This window comes from Meriones unguiculatus, chromosome 2 (assembly GCF_030254825.1).
Source record: "Meriones unguiculatus strain TT.TT164.6M chromosome 2, Bangor_MerUng_6.1, whole genome shotgun sequence".
Lineage (NCBI taxonomy): Eukaryota > Metazoa > Chordata > Mammalia > Rodentia > Muridae > Meriones > Meriones unguiculatus.
The window spans coordinates 73,255,714-73,262,093 of record NC_083350.1 but is presented as its reverse complement, the minus strand read 5'-3'; the positions used below and the strand labels follow the sequence as shown (position 1 = coordinate 73,262,093).

Below are 6,380 nucleotides of genomic sequence, written 5' to 3'. Positions count from 1 at the left end.
ATCCTCTAATGATAATGATAGGAGGAAACAGGTAAGACTTTCATGGTAAAGAAAAAGTCAAACTTAGGCCGCCAAGATGGCTCATCAGGTAAAGGTGTGTGCTACCCAAGCCTGACCAACTGCATTCAACCCCCAGCACCCCCGCAAAGGTGGAAGGGGAGATCCCTCCCTCCATAAAGTAGTTCTCCGACCTCCAAAAAATGCACTAACAACAACGATAAATAAATGTATAATGGTCGAAACTCATCAATGGACAGAATGTTTAAAGTTTTGAATAGTTATTACATGCTATTAAATGGCATTAAATAAAAATGTAGTCCTTCCTTAATTTTGCCTTTGGGTATATTACATAATTTATATGATGACTACGTAACTCGATGCAAGGTCAAATAAACCCCTTCTGCATTTGCAGAGGAATCCAGTAAGTACTGTAAAAGGTATATATGATCACATTTAAAGAAAAAAAAATGAGCAGTAACCTGAGAATGCTTTCCAGCCAGCCCAAGAGCTCAGAGTAGGTGCATTTATTGGGCAACTTAATGTGTGATAATGTCCCCCTTACACAATACAGTTTGGTCTTGGTTTTTCGTTTAATTGACACTTTCCACCTTCTGATCGTACTGTGTAGACCAAAAACATTTAATGCTATTCACTTGTTTCATCTTCTGCCAATCTATTCATGATTTCCATCCTCCTAGTTTTCTAGTTTTCTTAGTAAATTAATAATAGATTGTTTCTAGAAATCATTTTCTATTTATACTTGACTCACTAGCTACACACATCTTTGAATTTCTGTGTTCGTTTTAGCCTTCCCAATGTCTATCTCTAACAGATCCTCTCTTCAAATATCATTGTACTCTACAAATATACTTTAGAGATTTGTTTAATTTTAGTAAAGCAATTATAAAGGAGTTTTTATAAACTTTCCTGATTTCAGTTTGCTATTTGTTTTTCTTGTTTTTATCGTCACACATGGCTTTATGTGAAATCTCTTACTGAATGGAAAAGGATGGTTTCAGAGAGTCGTTGGAAAAGTTGAGGGAGGTGTGACGAGCAAAGGCACTCACTGTCTGGATCCACTATTCGTTTTGCTTCCTTTTCTACTGTTAGAAAGTTTCTGTGAGCGTCCTTTCCCATAGATCGCTCCTTGGCTTGTATGTTTCAAAAATTCTCCTTTCTCACCTGCCTCTCCTTTGCCATAGCAGACCAACCACCTGTCTGCTTACGGAATGCTTGAGCAAGCGCTTTCCTTCAAGTTCTCTGCTGCTGCTGGAGGGACTTCTGGATTAACTGGATGGCTTCCACTGTTGGTTACCTGGCCAGGCAGCAGGCTAAATGCTTTTGTATTTCACTTTTTCAGGGTATTTTCGCTTTTTGAGATGTATGTTATTTTGATTTATGTGCATGTGTGTTGGCGGCTATGTGCCCTTGAGTGCAGGTGCCTGTGGCGTTCAGGAGACGGTGTATGGTCCTGGAGTGAGGGGTGGCTTTGAGCTGCCTCACATGCATGCTAGGAAAGGAGCTTGGGTCCTCTGGAAGAGCAGCAAGTACTCGGAAGTGCCAAGCCATCTCTGCAGCCACTCCTAAAGTTCCACAGAGCCCGCTCGACATCACAAGCAGCGGGTCTGGGCCCAGGTAGTCTGAAGCAAGGCTACATTGACCGGAAGGCTTTCTTCGCAGTTTTGTCTCTGTAACTCTATAGTTTTACACAGCGACCCCTCTGTGGCTTTATGGGTATCTGTCAATGTTCTACATTTGGTTTTCCTGATTACAGCGTTTGCCACCTGCCTTTGTTCAGTCTGTGGTTTTGTTTAGTGTTGGAGTCTTCCCCAGGCTCACAAACTCTTCTGGCTCTTTGTTGAATTGTTTGCTTTGCGCAGTGATCACCTTCATGCGTCGTCTCCTTCCTGGTCCTCACTTCATTCCAAGGGGTTTCTTTTCTAGACGAGTGTCCATAGGTTGTTTCCAGGCAGGCCCCACGGTCGGGTTCTTCTAATTTAGTTTGACTTCTTTAGTGCCATTAGGTCTTCTCCTTTGCTTTTCATCTACAGAGCACACGTTCGCTTTGCTGTCTTTGTCCACACCACTTAACAGGCTCATTTATCTTCCCCTTTCCAAATGGGTTTGCTGACGCTGCATATTTTACAATATGCCTTGAGATGCGTGGTTTACTTCAAACGATGACTTTTATCTACATTCCTCTGGTATTGCATATTAGTCTGATAGTTCACATTCATTTATTTACTTGTGTGTGCGCATGTGTGTGTGACAGAGTATGTGTGGATTTTGTGGTCAGCCTGCTGGAGCTGGTTCTCTCCTTCCATCATGTGGGCCCCTGGGAAATCAAACAAGAACTTGGTGGCAAATGCCTTTCCGTTCTGAACCATCTAGTCCTAGACCCTTTTATTTGTTCTTATGATGCAAGTTTCTTTCTTTCTGTCTGTCTGTCTGTCTGTCTGTCTGTCTGTATATCTGTATATCTGTATATCTGTCTGAAGTTTCCTTTATCCAAACCTTGCTTTAAAGCAGATAGGACCTCCTAATTCTAAAATTTTCATCAACGCCGAGAAAACAAATCTCTTAACCTCTCACTCCACAGCATCTAGTGTGGACATCTGAATGTGTAGATCAAAGAATCACCTTTGGGCTTTAACAGGGGATAATTGGTATCCAGAAACTGCACAAGATTTATATATACAATGTGGCAAGTTTATCAGTACTTATGTAAACTTATGTAACTGTCAGTGTGACCAAGGTAATGAACACAACCAACATCTCTGAAGGTGTCATTTTCTTTAGTTTGTATTGTCATAAGAACACTGAACATGAGATATAAACTCTCAGATAATTTTTTTTCTCAGACTCAGGGTCTCACTGTGTAGCCCTGGCAGTCCTTGAACTCACTATGTGGACCAAGCTGGCCTCGAACTCATAGAGATTTGCCTGCTTCTGTGTCCTGAGTGTTGGGTTAAAAGGTGTGTGCCACTATGCTCAGCTTCTCACATAATTTTTAATGTACAGTTTCTTTTCAGCAACCTGTGGAACTCATGCATCCTGGACAATATAGCTTTTGGTCATTGGTCTATAACTCCCCAAATCCCCCTTCCCTCAACACCTGGAAATATTCTATGGTCTACTTATAGACTTTTTGTCCATTGTTGTTTCAGATGCTGCATAAAAAAAAGAATCATACAATGTGTGTTCTTCTGTTGTCGACAAATTTCATTTCGATAATGTATTCCAGGTCAATACATGCTGGTGTAATTGGCAGACTCTTGATTTAGCTTCTGGGACACTGACAAATGCCTCGATGAACATGAGAGTGCTAATGCTTCTTTGAAATTATGGTTCTAATTTCCTTTGGTTATACATCTAGAAGTAAGATTGTTGAGAAACTTGGCTGTCCTGTTACCCATTAGCATCTAGATATTTTATTCAAATAGACAGAGGTGGGTTTTTTTCTCAATGATCTGTCTGTTGCTCTCACCTATGAGGTCATCTCATTGCTCATTTAGATTAACTTTGATTGTGGACCAAGCTTCCAATGCAGAGAAAATAATTTAGCTTGCAAGCCCTGAGTCATTTTACCTAAGCTTGAACTCTCACTGGTTCACTAGAGGAACAGCATTTAGGTGATAAGGACCTCATCTTCTTTTCCATATACTTTTCATCTTCCCATCTTCAAGTTGAGGAACCATATCAGGAAGAGCAGCATTGTCTGTGGTTTCTTCCCCTAACGCTGTCATTCTTAACAGGTGCAGGAAGTATGCTGATTCCTAGACTGATATTTTAATTTTGTATGAGGGTTTCCTTTAAATTGCTCTGTCTCTGGCAGGTAGTCTTCAGATCTTATCAAACAAGTAGGTTTAAGGACAAGCTCCTTAGATGTAGAGGTATTGATCAAGAAGATTAGAGATGGATAGAAGGGTGAGGTCAGAGAGAAAGTTTGGAGAGTTTGGCCATGAAATCTATCAGAGCCTTAGAGGCAGCAAATAGAATAAGGAACCTACAAGACGTACACAGCAGACAGGCCACAAGGAAGGCTGGATGGGGGAAAGAAGCTTTCAGTACATTTTCAAGGTAGGGAAGATAATGTAAAATGTTATTGATAAATGAAAAAGTACGGAATAAATGTGAAGAGTATGTGGCAGGAGACATGGCCATTGATTGCATTTTGGACATCAATTCCTTTTCCAATAAAATAAGGAGCCGAACTAGATGAGCAGCCTCAAGGGGCTTTCATTTTGATGCAACAGTTCAGAGTTGAGTTTCCCTCAACTCTCAAGGGTGAACCAGAACAGATGGGTGCTGATCAAGACTATGGCTCCAGCTTTCAGGTTATGGGGAATGGGGGTGGGAGGGCGAGAATGGGTCTGCATTTCAGATTCCAGTACAGAAATAATACAGCTCAGTGGCAGATGTGGGTATCTGTAGAGCAGAATAAGTCAATGGCATGGAAAACAAGACAGTAAAGGAAGGAAGGGAATGCAACAAACCCTTGTCCCATTCTGGGGGTCACTGCTCTACCTCTGAACTCCAAGCAGCCATCATGAAACATCCTCATCCTTGGTGTCAGTATCTAGCAGCCCCCTCACCAGGACCTTTCACTTCTGCTTCTTGTTTTCTCCAAGAATCACAGTTGCCCTATCTGTCCAGGAGCAGGGATGCCCTGAAGTAATGAGTGAAGAGTGAGAATCAGGACAGCACCAACTCACGTAGCCCACCGTAGCTGAGACAACTCAGATGACTGTTCTACAGCTGCTCAGAGCATCCTCAGTGGCACCAACACCCAGGCTACTGTTTGGATGGAAAAACACCACCCCAAAAGTCTCCTGTATTGTGGGCTTCGGTCCCAGCTAATGGCATTATTTTGGTATGTTCTGTAATGTTCAGAGGTATAGGTTGTTATTGTTATTGTTGTTGTTGTTGTTGTGTGTGTGTGTGTCCTTTGGGAATTTTGGGGGACCAGGTTCTCCCTTCCTCTCTCTCCCTCCTTTCCTTTTCTATTTAATCTCATGATGAAGTAAAGAAGTTCTTGCCACCATGATGTTCTGACCCAAGCAACCCACGGACTGAACCATCTCAGATCATGAGCTACCATATTTCTTCCTTTTTTTTTTTAAGTCTTTGTGTCAGGTATTTTGTCACAGTGTCCAGAAAAGATGACTAATGGATCACACTTGTCCATGGTGACAAGTTTCTCATGATAGTATCTTTCTTTTGTGGCCTTTCATTCTAGTCTGTCTGTTTTCCTAGTCTTTTATTTTTGCTTCCAAGCATGGCTCCCATATTAAAATACTTGCACCCCAATCCTGATCATAAGGTCTGTTTGGAAGAAACCCAAGCAAAGACTCCTTGAAAATTAACATTCCTGTCTTTCAGCCATCTTGGCACCTGCAGAGGCCTGCTGGAAAGATGACTTCTAAGAAGCAAATATGTCTGGAAGGCGGTTCAAGGCCATTATTACTGGCTACAAGCGAGGTCTCTGGACCCAGAGAGCACACAGCTCTTCCTAAAATTGAAGACGTTTATGCCCAAGATGAAATGGAATTCTACTTAGGCAAGAGTTGTTCTTATGTGTAAAAAGCAAAAAAACAATACAGTGACTCCTGGAGACAGACCAAACAAAACCAGAGTGATCTGGGGAAAAGTAACTCCGACCCATGGAAACAGTAGCATGGTTCATGCCAAATTCCAAAGCAGCCTTCCTGCAAAGGCCACTGGATACAGAATCTGTACGATCCTGTATCCTTCCCGGATTTAAAGTAATGAAAAAAAAGTGTATTTTATTAAATAAATAAAATAAATTTTAATTTATGTTTTATTTTATGAATAAAATTGTACAAGAATTGTATTTGACAAGCATCGTTGGATCTGGAGAGTGAGTGAAACAAGCTCCTTATAATATTATGCTCCCTAGTTTTGCATGTTAGGAATCTATCAAGGAAAACACACGCCCCTTTCAGAAGAGTAACACGGAGAGACTGGACAGATGGCTCAGTCAGTAGATAAGACCACCTTCTGCTCTTGCAGCAGACCAAGGTTTAGTTCCCAGCACCCACACGGTGCCTCCCAACTGTCACTACCCACACCTTCAGGGGACCTGGCACCTTCTGACACCTTTTTCTGCCCTCCACAGACACTACACACGTATGATTCACATACACATAAAATAAGTTAAAAAGAAAGAAAAACATTTAAAGTCCCAGAAGACACTAACTTTGACAGGAAATAAAATTCCTCAAAGGGAGTTTACTTTCAGAGACCAAAGTGCAGGAGACTTTCATACAACTCATTCACACACACACACACACAGGACCCTCTCAGCTCTCTGTAGAATGACACCCTCTAATCCTCAGCTTCTGTCTGGCTTGCCTGCA

At 41.6% G+C, this 6,380-nt stretch overlaps 1 pseudogene; it reads left to right on the top strand.

The window, feature by feature from the left end:
• The first annotated feature begins 5,435 nt into the window (after positions 1-5,435).
• On the top strand, positions 5,436-5,764 carry LOC110553525 (large ribosomal subunit protein eL33-like; annotated as a pseudogene).
• The last annotated feature ends 616 nt before the right edge of the window (positions 5,765-6,380 follow it).